Source organism: Triturus cristatus, chromosome 11, assembly GCF_964204655.1.
Source record: "Triturus cristatus chromosome 11, aTriCri1.1, whole genome shotgun sequence".
NCBI lineage: Eukaryota > Metazoa > Chordata > Amphibia > Caudata > Salamandridae > Triturus > Triturus cristatus.
Genome location: NC_140594.1, coordinates 352,535,653 through 352,551,943, shown reverse-complemented (window position 1 = coordinate 352,551,943; position 16,291 = coordinate 352,535,653).

The following is a 16,291-nucleotide window of genomic DNA, read 5'->3' as shown; positions in this document are numbered from 1 at the left end:
TCGATAAGGGGTAAGTCAACTTCCCTCTCTAGGCTGGTTCATGCATATCGTTGATAATCAGGATAGTCATACTGTGCGGTCTGGTACAGCTGTCGTGTCGTGGTTTGTGTGGCAGCAGCAGGCAACGCTGGTGCGGCTGGCACAAACTGTATAGACTGTTGTGGAGCTGGCATGGCCTGTGCATGCTGCGGTGCTCCTTGTTCATTCTGATCCTGTCTAGGTGGCCGTGGTCTTTCTTTTGTAATACCTGTGGCGATATTACGCTTCAGGACTGGGCAGTCGTGTATGTAATGTCCTGGCTGTTTACAATAGTTGCATGTCCCTTTTACAGGTCCTGCTGAATCACCGGACTGTGTCGTACCCTTTTTATGACCTTCAGCTGGAACTGTCTGGGAGACTAGCATTTTCATTTTCGTGTCTTTCATGCGTCTTTGTTCATGTTCTTGTTCTTCTCTAATTCTATTGTAATGGTACTGTAGCATTTGTAACATTTGTGATGGGGTATTACCTTGCCAGGTACTCTCGAATTTTAATACTCTATTCTTCACTTGGGGCAAAGAATTTTCAACTAATTTTGTCACAAACAGATGTGGGTATGACTCGCTACTTGCTTTTATACCACTATTTATACCAAAACATTTTTCGAATCGGGCATAGAAATCACTAGTGTCTTCATCTTGCTTTTGTTTACAGGCTGAGATTGCACCCCAGTCTTCCTTTTTCGTGGTTAATAAACGTGGCAGTACCTGTACTAGTAAACCTGGTAGTGCTTTAGTTTTGTCCCCAAGCCCCGAACCTGGACCTCGGGCTTTTTCTTCATTTTCTAATGCTGTCCAATCTATCTTTTGGTCTCCTACCTCCCACTCTTTTTCCTTGAGTTTTTCATAAATGCCAGCAGGCATTAATACCTTTAATATTGTCATAATGTCGGGATAGGTATACTCTCCCATGAGTAACATGTCCTTAATTTCTCGGTGGAAACCCGCTGGGTCTTTGTCATGACTGGGTACCACTTTCTTCATTTCTAACAATTCTATTTTCGATATGGGCGTATATACATATACACGTTTAAACTGATTGTCCTCGCCCTTTATTGGGTGTACTTCTCGTAAGGGATTCTGTCTGTCCATGTAATACATCGGTCTTTCCTTGATGGGCAGTGAATCATGTTCTGGACATACAAAAAGAATGTACTGCCTTCTGGATTCTAGTATTTCCTTAATTAACTTAGTACCTGAACCTTTCCATCTATTCGTGAGTAATTCAGTCAATATATCAGGTAAGGGACCAGGATCTGAATGTTGGCTTTTATATAGTATAAGAAGTTGTTGAATCATATAAATCCCAGCTAAACGCTGTTCATGTGGAGTGAGGTTCAAAAATGTGTGTGCTACTGTATCATCACCATATTTTCCGGGACTGTCAACCCAATGAACGGCTGACCTGGCTAATTCTTGTTCATCCATAGAATCGAGTAAATGATAGCCCCTTCGTTCTCGGAGTAATTTATCAGCGGCTTGGAACGAATGCTCGGGGGACCTCATATTTATTATAGGTGTTTGGAAATTCCTGTTATTATCTGGACATATCGGATGTATCGGGTCAGTAAAGCATCTAGTACTATTACAAGATCTTCCTCTACCTACATAGGCTATGGTTTCTGACTGTCCTGTGGACAGTCCTGATCCTTCCTCCTCCTCGTTTTGTTCAAACTGGTCTACCGCTAATCTCTCTTCGTGTAGGCGTTCTATTTCTTTACGGATCTTTCTGCACATGGCTATTATACATTTTTGCCTATCATGTCTCCCTTCTGATATATTTTGGCTCCATCTGGTAAGAGTTTCCATTGTTTCCGGGTCTACCCCCGGTCGGTCTTGATTTCTGATCACACAATTTATGAGGAAACGTAACAGTTCCCCCTGTATCTCCACTTTCTGGTATTCCATAGCTCTGTTAATACTTTCAGAATCTCGCCCTGTTTGGACAAAATGATATATACTATCTAGATGCACAGTCATTCCTGGTAACTTCCCTAAATACACCGCGGCTCGTCTGATACGTAATGATGCCAGGATCATTTCGTCCTCTTTGCCGGGCACAGGGTCATATCTACAATCTATAAGAAGTTCCTTAAGCGTGCGGGCATTTATGAGTTTGGGGGTACGTGGATGTGCTGACTCTTGAAAGGTAAGTTTATTTATTCTGGGTGGCGTAGAAAAAATGTTGGTAGCACCTCCAGTAGCCCCGTCTTGAGTATCGGGCGTGAAAGGATTCGTAGAACGTGATACAGCAACTATAGGTGTGGACGACACAGCTATAGAAGTAGCTGTAGGAACAGATGTGGAAACGGACGTGCTTGCCAGAACTTGTGTCAGGATTTGATGCTGTAAGGATACAGATACAGGATCTTGGCGTTGAACCTCCCCGGCCGACGGTCTATGTGGGGCGGGGTTAGCATACTCGGGAGCTGCGTCATCTAAATATGAGGAAAGAAAAACATCTTCTGCGGTTCTAGGATGCCCCTTAGGATGTACCTTTATTGGGAATAATGGGGGTGGCAAGTCTTTTGGTATCCCCGGAGTAGCCTTAGGTAATCCCTCGGCCAGAAGGGGATACATACCCTTCATAAGGGCATTTCTTTGTCTGTCTACTTGTTCTGATTTTACTCGTGTACCTTCTTCAATTAATATATTTTCTCGAACTTCCTTTGAATTCTCTTTACTCTTCTCTTCCTGTCTACGTGCTTTTTCTGTGCGTCTATACGATTCTTTACGCCATAATTCAATGGCGTCTTTCTGTGACTGTCTGGCTTTCCTTTTCCATAACTCTTCCTCTACTTTAACGATGCAATCTGCATCCCAGGTCCCAGCTGCGGGCCACCTCTGACTTTCTGGTAATTCCTTAGTGTAGTCTACCCATAGATCAAGAAATAATATAGCGTCTAGGCCATGTTTATGATACATGAAGTACCCTGGAGTGTCCCTAGGAGGAATGGGAACAGCTTCTTCGAGTACCCCTTTTCTAGTTGTGATCTGTCTTAGTTTCGAAAAGAGCGGCATATTGAGAACTGATCTGATACTTGGTTTTGAACAAACTTAATACAATAAAACACAATAATGAACAGTCATTCATACCACAATATGCAGGACGTATTAACACATTTAACACATTTAACATTTAACGTTTTTTTAAATGAGCAACAATGATAATGACGATCTAAGAAAACTTAATCACAAAACATAATTCTCGACATTAACGGAATTATTCTGAATTTATATACTTGATATACTAGATATACTGCTAAACAGTACAGATACACTGCTAATACAGTGCAGACCGGATTTGTGTACCCAAACCCGTCTGGACCGGCACAACTTATGTGCACGCCAGAACGCCTCCCCAGTAATGGTACTCACCGGGTAGCTCGGAACGGAAGGCCTCGGAACGGAACTGAACTGAACTGGACCGGACTGGACTGGACTTGACTCGAAAACTTCGGACACGTCGGGACATCGGAAACCTGGTGGGCCTCTGTATACCTCGGATCTTGCTCTCTCAGCTAGGCTCTGGTCGGGATACTTCGCACTTCTCACCGCCTCGTCCGGGTGTTGATCGCAGCCTCAGTCGCCCCCGCTTGACCGGAGGGAGATACAGGAAATCCTGCTGGTACGCGTTGTTGTCCGTCCAGCTGTGGCAGGAGAGCGGGCCTGCAACGCACCGCCGGCGCGTGAGATGAGAAAGTGTCCCTGTTCGGGCGCCATTTATGTGGTAAATAATTTAATTACCGGGACTTAATTTGATACAGATCATAATAAGAATAGCTCAATAAATAAGAGGCAGAATCCGTGGTATTAGAGGTTCGGAACGGGCTTTATTCCAATGGACGATTTCGAAATCGTGGACTCCAGGTTCCATCACCACGGAGGCTCAGGAAGTGAAGTACATACATTATTGATAATTAATTACTTTTATACAATAGACATTACAGTGAAGCAAATGCGAGAGGCGTAACAATTGATAAGGAAGATAACATTGTACATGCGTAATGAAAAATGGGCGTGATTGGGCGTAACAAGGGAACGTCATCAGACATGATGTCATAATGGGGTGGTTCCATGAAAGAATTTCGCAATGTCAGCAGAAATACTTGGCAGAGATGCGCGCGCAGCAGCATGACGTGTGATTGACGTGCAGCTAGGGGGTGAAGGGGACTTGACATTTAGCTCTACATGTGGCGACAGATGTCTGGAGGGTCAAGTCAACCTAATCCCAAATCATATCTAACATCCTATGTTTAAAGAACTATGTTACCCAAAAGAGACGCCTTCTTGGAGTAGAATCTTATTCTATACTGACTATACTGACTGTTAGTGCGTGTACAAGCGTCTAAGTGTCTACACTAGATGCGAGGGCAGAAGTCTTCCATGGTAATAGGGCTATGAATTACTTGTATAAAGACAGAGAAGCCGGGCCTTTGCTCGGTAGCTGGCAGAATGTTTACTTAAACTACTAGACAGGAATGCATTGGGCAGGGAGCGGAGCAGATAATTTCGAAGGTGAAATACAATTCTTGGCAGGCAGCAAGCTGATGTCAGGCATCGTGAGCCGCGCAGAGGATGAGACAAAGTTCATGGTCACAGATGCAGGCTCGGACTGGAGCTTCAGAGACAGAAAGCAAGAAAAGCTTGATGACAGAATCAGGGCCTACTCGTCTGAACTGTAAAATGGCATAAGTGAACCATATAAAGGCGGTGGCCTTTCGTACTTAGGAATGGAATATCTGGCCCATTCATGGCGGATCTGAAAGAGGACATGTTAACGGTGGACGCACACGTATTTGCGTCTTCATAACTGGAACTGGAGGGAAACATACATGTACTTATAACATGCACATAGAACCGTTGGGGTCCAAGATAGGGGACATAACGGACCAGAAAAATCCATATTTCCACAGACGGCTGCCCTTGATCTAGAAGGAGCGGTTGATAGTTTTGCCACCTGGATCGACCAAGGGGTTAGCTCTGTATCTATACCTCTTTCCAATAGGCTAGTGAGATACGCTCCCTCAAAACCATGGTACTCCGGTACACTTAGAGCGCTTAAGCAGGGGTGTAAAAAACTGGAATGGCGCTGGCGACGGGAGTACTGTCCCCTGGCTAAAATCGCGCTTCGCAAAGCTCAGAGAGACTACTATGAAGCCATTGGGGAGGCGAAAAGTAGTTTTTATGTGGAGAGGATTGCTAAAGCTAACAACAACAGCAAGGAAATTTTCTCTATTGTCCAGAGCTTTTTATCACCCTGCGCCAAACAGACTGCTTTGCCAGCTTCATCACAATGGTGTGAGAAGCTGTAATCTTTTTTTAATCGAAAAAATACAGAACATCCAAGATAGCCTAGGGATGGGTCTCCCTGTGCAGGGTGACTCCCTTCCTCCGCCTTCTTTAGTCCCCACTTCATCAGTTCCTCCATTTACTAATTTTCTCCCTATAGCTAGGTCAGATACATTGGCTATTCTTAAATCGCTCAAGTTGGGCTCTCCTACAGACCCATGTCCAGCTAGGGTACTGGCTGGGGTTGCGGAGGTGGTTAACCCAGAGGTTAATGCTATTATCAATCTATCCATACAGACTGCCACTGTCCCTCCGAATTGGAAACAGGCCAAACTTTTGTCACTTTTAAAACAGCCTTCTCTAGATCCCTCTAAAAGTACTGGCTATCGCCCTATTTCTCTTCTACCGGCATTGACAAAGGTATGTGAAAAAGTGGTCTTTAGACAGCTTGAGGCCTATGTCGAGTCATCTGGTGCTCTTCACCCTGCTCAATCCGGTTTTAGGGCAGCATACAGCACAGAGACCGCACTTGTGGAAATGGCTGAGGCAATTAGGGAGTGCCTGAACACGGGTGGCAGGGCGGCCTTGATTTTGCTTGACCTCTCTGCCGCCTTCGATACGGTGCCCCACTAACAACTTCTTGCCCGACTTTCAAACATTGGCATTATTGGTCCCGCTTGGGATTGGCGGAAATCCTTTTTGGAGGATCGCACTCAGCAGGTCTGAATGCCACCTTTTTCTTGGGCCGCCCGGAAAATGTCAACAGGAGTACCACAGGGCTCTACTTTGAGCCCCTTGCTTTTTAATATCTATCTTACTCCTTTGATTTTTCTGGCAGAGGAGCTGGGTACCAAAATCATAGCATATGCTGATGACACCCAGCTCCTATTTACCTGGAAGGACACCGACTTGTCATCAGAAACTGCCCAGAATTGTCTTTTGACTGTTTTCAAGTGGCTCGCACATGCCCAACTAAAGTGCAACGAGGACAAGTCAGAGGTCCTCTTGTACGGTCAGTTCCCTCCTTCCTTTAGAGAAATCCTGCGGCCTCCAGGCTACCCATGGCCCAATTCAGTGGGTAATCCGACAAAGAACATGGGGGTCTGGTTTGGAGAAGACCTTAGGTTCTCCATGCAGATTAAGAAACTTACCGGGGTATGCTTTGGTACCCTTAAATCACTGAGAAAGTTCTTCCCCATGCTACCTAGGTCAGCCAAGGAAATGGTGGCCCGTGCCCTTATTTTATCCCGCATTGACTATGCCAATGCCCTGTATATTGGCATCCCTGGATACCTGCTAAAAAAATTGCAAACTATACAGAATGCCGTGGCCAGACTTCTGTTTAATATCTCAGGAAGATCAAGCGTCAGACAGCATCTTCGGGATCTGCATTGGCTCCCTGTGGCCCATAGAGTGCAGTTTAAGGTTCTCACTCTGGCTCACAGAGCCCTTCATGACTTAGGACCGACGTATATCAGGAAGCGCTTTGCTTTCTATGCCCCAAGCAGATCTCTGCGATCAGCCAATCAATGACGGATGGCGATCCCCCGATTTCATAGGATGCGTCTGGGGGTCAGTCCGTCTCCGTTAAAGAAGCAGTGGCATGGAATTCCCTTCCCATGGAACTGCGGAATATTCAGGATCCTAGGCTCTTCAAAAAACAACTTAAAACTTTTCTTTTTAATCAGCCCATCTAATTCTTTGCTCCACACTGCTACGGTCACTTTTCGCACCAGGACACTCTTGAGTATCTGTGCGCGTTATAAATATATTATAACATAACATAACATAACATAACATAACAAATCATTGATACAGTTGAACAGGTCTGAACCTGGCTGCAATACACTGGTTGCCAGGTGCTTCGGGCAGGGAGTGAAGGGTGAGCACAACAAGCTGTCATTTGTGGAGCCAGTCATACTGGGAGGCATAATAGGAGCAGGCATCCCCACCACAACTACATGCCACCCCTAATCTGCAACAGGTTATCCAAGACAGGCAGAAGGAGATGCATGCGGCACACTCAGAGACAGGATTCCGACACGTCCCCTGAATGCTCCTCGAGCAACGTGGGCTTCACTGTAAAGTGGTCATCTGGTGCAGAGTCCTTGCTGCCCCCGGACGCTGCTCCTCAGACGGCAGATAACCTAATTTAATGTTGACTGGTTGTGCGTCTCTCCTTCTTCCACGGTTACAGACAGCTCCGAAGAGTTTCTAGCTTTCTGCGGTTCCTGGTCTCCAGCTTCCTGTCATTGAAGTTCCGGTCAGCACTTAGAGGGCATCAGGTCCAGTCGTCACCCAAAGAGAATGGAACATTTGTTCCGGTGAGCGATGCATGTCAGTGGTGGTGGTGGTCTCCTTGGGGCTCGTAGCTGCAATGTTAGGAGGTCCATGGTGTTGTTGACCTTGCCAAGGATGAATTGTGGGAGTTCCTCTTTTAAATGACGCCCTAGTGGCATTCTTGCAACACTGGAACGTCACTTGTTTGACATTCCCGTGACGCAATGTGCCACAGCATGTGTACAAGGCCACGGAAAGCCACTTTACGTGGCTTTTCATGGCCTTGTAAATATGTGCCCCTTTCACGCATTAAACTGTGTGAAAGAGTTGTTCAATGGGTGCTGCTGTGAGTGTACGCACGCCAACCCAAAGGAATCTGAAGCATTCCCAGGTTTACGAGAAACTGTAAACCTTCGGAATGTGACAAAATCTACCACTCCAAGGGTGGCGTTTGGGAGGCGCTACGTATTTACATAGGGACGCATCCAGGTATATGCATGATCTTGAGAAACCCTGTGTCACATTATACCTGCATCAGGTATGATGTATGCAGGGTGGATGTTCCCACGCAACAAAGCCTCGTAGGAGTGGCACAGCGAAATCTATGTGATTTTACTGCGATAATTTTAGAATGCCACTGCATCAAAACCTTACCCCTGCCTCATGGAAGGCATAAGGGAGATGCAGTGCCATAGGGATAAGCCTGCCTCATGAATTGCTGGAGTTGCGTCATGCTTGTGAGACAACTGCAGCAATGCGTGACTTTAGCGCAGACATATACGTCAGGATTCCAGACCTATCTGTCATTGATTGCAACATGGAGCACCATACAGTAAATAGGGCGTCTCCATGGTGTCGCAAGGTAGGCGCAGTAAAAAGTGGAGCATCGCTGTTTTATCGCAGTGATGCAACACTTTTCATGAATGAGGCTCATGATTTTGCCCTATCTTATTGATAGGGCGCATTTCTGACCTTTTGTTTTGGCTCAGGGCAGGAGAATTCCTTGCAGTGCTGTCCAGCACCCAAGCATTAGACCAGGGTTTTTTTGGCCTTAAAAAACTGTCTCCAATTGGACTTAGCAGCAGTTTTTTGGGTTCTGAAACATACAAGGAAATCCTAGCAAATATCGCTTAATGTGTTTTGCGGGAGTTTTACCACGGGAACGCCTACCTTGCATCTCATTTTCGGTATGATATGCTAACAGAAATGTTGATGTGAAAATTCACGTTTATGCTAGAAAATTGCTGCTAACAGGAGTTAACTGCAACTTGTAAATACAGTGATAAAAAAAGCCGCTGTAACGTAAACAAATTGAGGCTACGGCGGTGTTAAATTCTTGTAAAAATGCCCCTCAGTTCCTTATCCTTATTTAGCCCCATTTGGCATTTATTATCACAGTTCAATGTATACCATGATTCCCATTCTCATAGAATAGCTTTTCAGTTCCATCCCCAGTTCTTGTCAATATTAAAAATTATAAATACGTCACCATAGCTGTCACAAACCTCCTTAAATTGCCTTGTGCCTGAATAAGTTGAATCTTTATTTTTAACAATTCTTTGAAGTTCTATATTCTTTCTAAAGAAATATAGTACGGCTTATGTACAGTTTTGAATAATGGCACTGTAACATATATAGACAGTAATCATGTTGAATTCGGATAATTTAATTTCTTCCCTGTCCAATGTACTTCATGTGCCTCGAAAAGAAAAATGTTTACAAGCTGTGCAAGGTCAAAGCCCCTAATCTCTTCAATCCAGTTGTGGTCCTTACTTATACAATTGCTATATAAGTTTATCCTTCAAATATTTACCTTCCCCATGTGATTAGGGGCTGTGGTGATATTTTTTTTTATTTTTTTCTACCTATTTTACTTTCTAAGATTTCGTGCTGCATGTTGTAATCAGTCTAAGTCCTTGCTCTGTATTTCTTTATTGATTCTTTTCCCAAACAATGATTCCACTCCACACAGACACTGAAAGCAGAAGATTCCATCACTTAGATATTCTCAACCTGGTGATACCCTAAAAAGGTCTTTCAAAAACAGATAGGTACGCCTAACACCAAATCTGAAGAGGACGCTTCTTTTAATGTTCAATTTTGGTAAGGTTCGTAATTTTCAGCCTGCTCAAAGCTTGAGTACTTTAATTTTACCTACCTTCATATTCACCCATACAAAGTTTTTTTCTGCTAACTTTTTCAAAATAGCAAGATAATTTGCATTCTAAACAAACCCAGCTGAGCTGGAAAATTTAGGATGACTTTTTCTCTGCATGTTTAACTTTTTGCATAAACTTTATTGACACGTAGGCAAAAGTAAGCAGTATATTTCTTTATAACTTGTGCTTTGCAGAGACATTCTATGCATATTAGTATTTTTCAGGAGAAGAACACCTAAGGCCTCATGATGAGTCTGGTGATCATCGGACTGCCACACTCGTGCTGAGGCGTGGTGGCGGTCTTCGACTGCCACATTACGACCTTGCTAGTTGTGCCGCCTTGGGACCGCCAATTCTGCCAGGGAACCACTGTTCCCTGACGGTGACGCTGTGGTCAAGAGGCGTGAATATGCTTGGCTGGACCACCACGGTCCTGCCAAGCATATTACCACTTTTCTCACTGCCACTGATTTCATGGAGCTCTTTCTTCCATGAAAACAGTGGTAGTGATGAAAGAAAGGGGGCCCTAAAAGGAAATAGGCCATCTTTTCACACATGCTATTACAACGCATGCATTTACAATGCAGTCGTTACAACGACTGCATTGTAATAACGCATACCATTACTCCGCAAGTTAGAATAAATACTTGCTCTAGGGGGGCAGTGGATGTTGGAATAGTATCATTTACTATTCCAACTCCAGTCTGTGCAACAGTAGGGAAGGCCTTGTTACTGTATTTGCTTGTGAAAATCCTCAGTGACTTGCAATCCCATCTTAATGTATGGCGGTAGTACTTTATCCCATATGCATTTTTTGGAGTTGAGTCTGACCATGCAGAAATAATGAATTGCGCTTAGTTTAAAAGCTGAAAAATCTTAAGCATCATTTTATAGACCTCCAATGTTCTTGTAAAATTTGAATATTCATCTTATTGTTCTCCAGCCTAGATATTTCATATTGTTTTCCACTGAATAAACATAATTCAATTCAAGATTCTCCTAACTTCTAGAGAGATAAATTCTTTATATCTTCTTACTTATTCTGATGTCTGTTATGCATCTAAAGAAAGCTTTACTTATGTAAGTGTTTAGAAACACCCTGCATCAAGGTGGCTCTCATGTTACAGTTAGGGTAGGTGCTTAGACCATAATGTATTGTAAAAGAAACCAAGAAATTCACTGAAGAAAACAACTGTTAAAGTGACATTATAGTTAGGTGTTAAAATGAGAAATGAAATAATGTTAAAAAATCCCAAAGAACATCGAAATTTGCCAGTTGAAATGTATTCAACTAACTAAACCTTGCTCCCTTATCATGCATTGCTTGTGGATTCAAATATTGTAATTGTATTATAATTGCATTTATATAGTGCTTACTACCCCTGATGAGGCATCAAAGTGCTTTTCCGATGAGTAGTACGCTACTCCGGAACCCATAAAGGATTAGTGGTGAATTAGTATAGTGAAATATGAAAGTAATTTGAATGGTGGATATGTTAATCAGTTATTTGGATTGAAAAGGATGGTGGAGGGATAGAAGAGGGAAAATGTTTTGATTTAATATATCGCTTGCTACCCCATATGAGGTGGTGAAGCGCTTTTTTGGCAAGTAACAAACTACTCAGGAACCCATAAAGGATTAGCGGTGAATTAGTATAGTGGCGGATATGTTAGTCAGTAATTTGGATTAAGAAGGATAGCAGCGGGATAGAAGAAGGAAAAAGGTTTGCATTTATATATCTACTTTCTTCTATACTTTAGGCGGTGTTCCCAGATCATCAGGCCATGTGGTGAGCAGGTCATAATGTTTCTACTTGCCACGTGTGAGTATTTCTGTTTTAGGAGCATTTAATTTATAATAGCTCTGAGACAACTGAAAATTGGCGAGTTTCCAATTTCTTTGGGGCATTCCAGTTGAAGGAGTATTTGCGTGTCATCTGCATAGTTATAGCATGTGAAGTGAAATTGATTGATCAGTGCCAGTAATGACTTCATGTAGATGCCGAAAAGCATGGACGAGATGATAGATCCTTGAGGGACCCCTGGTTTGGATGAGAAGGGGGGTTATGGATGACATTAGTTCTGGTGCAAAGGTAGGATGTGATCCAGTCTAGAGCAGTCCCCTCTATGACGGCTACATAGAGTCTTTGTATCAGAGTGTCATGATCAACCGTGTCAAAGGCAGCTGAGAGGTCCAAGAGAAGTAGCGCAGCATCCCCATTACTGTCAACTTTGTTCTTCAGGTCATCCCAGATGGCAACGAGGGCAGATTCTGTGCCTCTTTCTGGACGCAATTCCATTTGGAGAACTGAGAGTATGGCATTATCTTCAATAAATTGTGACATCTGGGCAAATCCTGCTCTTTCTATCAGTTTGGCCAGGAAAGGTCAATTTATAATTGGTCCGTAACTGTCAGGGTTCAGGTGGTCCAAGCAGTGGCATAGCAAGGTCAGGTGGTACCCGGTGCGGAAAATTTCTTGTCACCCATTGCTTGACAAAATGGCAAAAATGTGTGTTTAAAAAACATATTTTTGCCATTTTGTCACCCCCCCCCCAGTGATGACAACCGGGGCAGCCCGCACCCACCGCACCCACTTCCCACGCCACTGGGTCCAAGTTTTTTCTCTTCAGTAATGGGTGTATGTATGACTTTTTGAGTTCTTCTGGAAATATTCTGGTAGTTGAGGAGTTGTTGATGATTCTTCCTACTGGAGTGGCAGCAGAGGTTGTTAGAAGACTTGTCTTGAAGGTTTGCAGTGGACAAAGGTCAGAAGGGCTGCCGGGAGGTCTGCTTGCTTTGACCACGTCCGTAAATTTATAGTGTGAAATGTGTTGGAAGGAATGGAGAGGCTGGGTTAGAGTATTCTTGGATTGTTGTTTTGGAAAAGGGTCACCGCAGGTGCTTTGTCTTTTTTTCAAGTATTAGTCCAACGTATCTGCTTTGACTGTGTAATTATTTGCCAGTTTGTCTGTGAAATCTTGAGTAATGGGATGAGCTCCTTATAGGCCATTTGGTTTACGAAATTCATTGAGACTTTATTGGAATTCTTTATTTGAAGATTTAGCATTATGAATTCTGACCGAATAGTATCTTTTTCCTAGCTTTTTTGATCGCTGATTTGTATAATCTGTTAATTTTCAGTAGGCAAAGTTTGTCTTGATTGGTGTTTGTTTTGATCCAGGCACGTTGCAGCTTTCTAATTTGATGTTTTATCTCTGTATTTTTCCAAGGTGCTTGTTTTCTTTTTCTTTTTTTGTGTTTTGTGTTTTTTTGTTTTATCAGGATTTCAAAAGCTTCCTGTAGCCACTCATACAGTTTTTGATCATAATTTATTGTGTTTAGATGTGTTCTTGATGTTAGTTGTGTTTCTAAGTGTTTCAAATTGAGTTTGTTCCATGGTCGATAGGTGGATGCACATAAGGTGGTTTTAGATGTGTTGCTTAGTGTTGTTTCATGTTGGAAAGCAAGCAAATGGTTGTCTTACCATGTGACTGGAGTCATTGTTTGAAAGGTAACTAGTTTTTTATTTGCAAAAATGACATCTAGCATGTGTCCGGCGATGTGTGTGGGTTTGTGGATGATCTGATGAAGGTTCAGTGCGTCTAGGCCAGCAATGATTGTTTTCGGATGGGACATATTGGGTTGGCATCACCCATGACATGCTCACTAACATCATTGATGACATCACTGATTATATTTTAATAAAAACATTACTGAAATTACTAATGAGATCAATCAATGATTCTGACAGAGTGTATAGGCTTTATGAATAGGAGTATTTCAACAACCTAAATTGATGATTGGACTCTCATACATTTGTCTGTAAACTTTCAAAAGATGGAAAATAAATTGGATATTTCAAAAGTGCCATACTTTTGATGAATTTCATTGTCTTATCAATTGTATTTCATCCAAAAGATGGATGCACTAGGGGTATGTCACTTGTGTAGAGTTAACCTGCTGAATATCATTAAACAGTAGACCCTTTGGTCAACTACTGATGTGAAGGCTGAGCAAGTACGGTGCTAGATGGTCATGAAGAGGTGGACGTGGGCCTTGCCACAGGAGAGGCCCTGAAGCCAACCCCCTCTGCGCTTGACTGAAGGCCATGCTCACCGGGGGTTGGCCACATATGGAGTGTTGGATGCAGGATCTGCCCATAGGGCATATGTCACACAAAACAAAAGAACATAGATCCCAAAATCTCTTTTACAATTGTCCAAACCATTAACCCTTCTAGAGAATTAGTAGTGAATGCCTTTGATTGATTCCCTATTTTGAAGCTTTACATTTGGCGCATCTGTGAAACTTGGTTCATGAGTTAGCCACGTTTTTTTGTTTTCTTAACTGAGTTCACTTCTCATCAATAGATCTCTCATTGGCCTGGGTCCTTTGAATATTATACTGGGTCTCCTGGTAACTTCAACCCCTATATTGTGATTGTTTTGCAGCAGATGCCAATGTTTATTAAGAATGTGCATTCCTTACCCTCCACTAAATATAGGGATCAATCTAAATTTGTTGCTGTTTTCTCTTCTCTGGTCCCTGTCCTTTAAGAGAATATGATTTCTTTTCTGGGGGTGTACTTTTTGTGTTGCTATGCTCATCTCTTCTTTAGAGTGACCTGTTTATCTGAAGGCTCTTTCAAATTATTCTGTATTTCTTTAAATTGCTCATCCCTGCTGCAATTTGCCCTAGCCCTTAGCATTTATGTCAAACACTATGATTCAGCATGGAAGCTGCTCACATGGGGAGAGAATGTGGCATAACGCCTAGGGTGGTCGACCTCGGATCTGGGGAACCGGGTTCGTGTTTCGGCAGGGACGCTCAACATTCTGTGATTCTGGGCAAATCACTTAATCTCCCCGTGCCTAACAAAAATTAATATGTCTGTCTGTAACGTAACTGGTGCTCATGTAAAGTGCTCTGATAACTTCGGGTCTAGTTTGTGCTATATAAAACTCCACAGAACACATTTTTTTAAAATTGCAATTGATTGCCTGGAGTTGGCTTTCTGCATAGAGTAGTTTCTAATCTGTTATCATTGACATATAAATACATTTAAACGTTATCTGTTTCCTTATAGTATATCTTTTTATTGTAACCCAACCAAGTATTACCATTGATCATGGTTACAAAGTCACTGCCACTTTCCTCAGTTCCTTTCATGAAGTGAACAAAACGCCAAAGTAGGGTAGCCACAAGACATTATTCTCATTCTATGATGCTAACCATTATAGAAAACAGTATATCCCTTTAACGTACTGATGACAAGCTTCATGTAGATCTGTCAAATGGGGGGAATCAAAAAACAATAGCGATCCTAAAAGTGACATTTCCAATTTTTACTGACATAGAATTATTTGCTCCCTTGCATCTCAATACAGAAAAAAATACAAGACCAGAAGTGAACCAAACGTGGCATGTAAATAAAACTTCACATAAGGAAGTGCCTTTAATTGGTTTCAGTGTAAATTCCTTCAGTGGCTTTTGGGAAATGAGAATTTAAAAAGTAGTCTGGTGTGGCCTTGAAGAGGTTAGCTTTTAACACTATCTTGACAGAAGGAAATGTGTAATTTTGATTTGCACATATATTTAGCATTGTTTGACAAATTTGCCCAGATGCTTCGACTGTTTCGGTTACTCTTTGTACTTTTTAATTTGTGAAGATTCATCAAGGGAAGCATATTTAATGAGGGAATTCCAAAATGTGTTCTTTTTCTAATGACTGGCATCTGTAACACCATTTGATGAATCCACATGACATTTTGTAGACATTCTGCATGTTTAGTATTCAATGAGTATGGCTTGTTTAGTGTAGATCCATCAGGAGGACAGTCACAGTTAAACAATCCATGTTAACCCTGGGCGGTGTTCGCGGAGTTGCGCTACGCGAAGCTCTGTGAGCGGCAGAGTTTGGTAGAAAAATGCTGTTCGCGGTGATTGCACAGTGCCGGATCCTTTTCCACACTGTACAATCATTGCGAACAGCACCATGCTCAGGGCAGGCTTTCCTTTTCTGACGCTCAAGTAGATTTTAACTCGAGCAGCAAATTTCTCAATGCGAATGGGCAGTTTCTCAACGCGAGCGGTCGCAAGCATACGCGACCACTCGCAATGAGAAACCTGATCCCCCACGCGTTGAGAAATCTCGCCGGGAGGTCGATTTTCCATGCTCGGCAACTTGATGTTGACGATTGTGAGCGAGGTACAATCTCGCCGGGAGGTTGATTTTCCTCTCTTGCACTCGTCAACTTGACATTGGTGAACGCGAGCGAGTAAAAACTCGAGTTTTTCAGAACTCCGCGAGCGGGAAACTCCGCTAACTCCGCGAGCGGAGCGGAGTTCACCACCCAGGGTTAATCCATGTGCTAATAACTTTGGTGCTCTTTAATAAATATTCGTGAGAATTGGCAGGCTGTTAGCATGTTAAATAGGGGCCAGGACTTCAGGATTCATGCAGGTGCAACTGGGGCTGGGGGTTAAAATGGGATAAAATGTCAATTATTTACAAATACGTT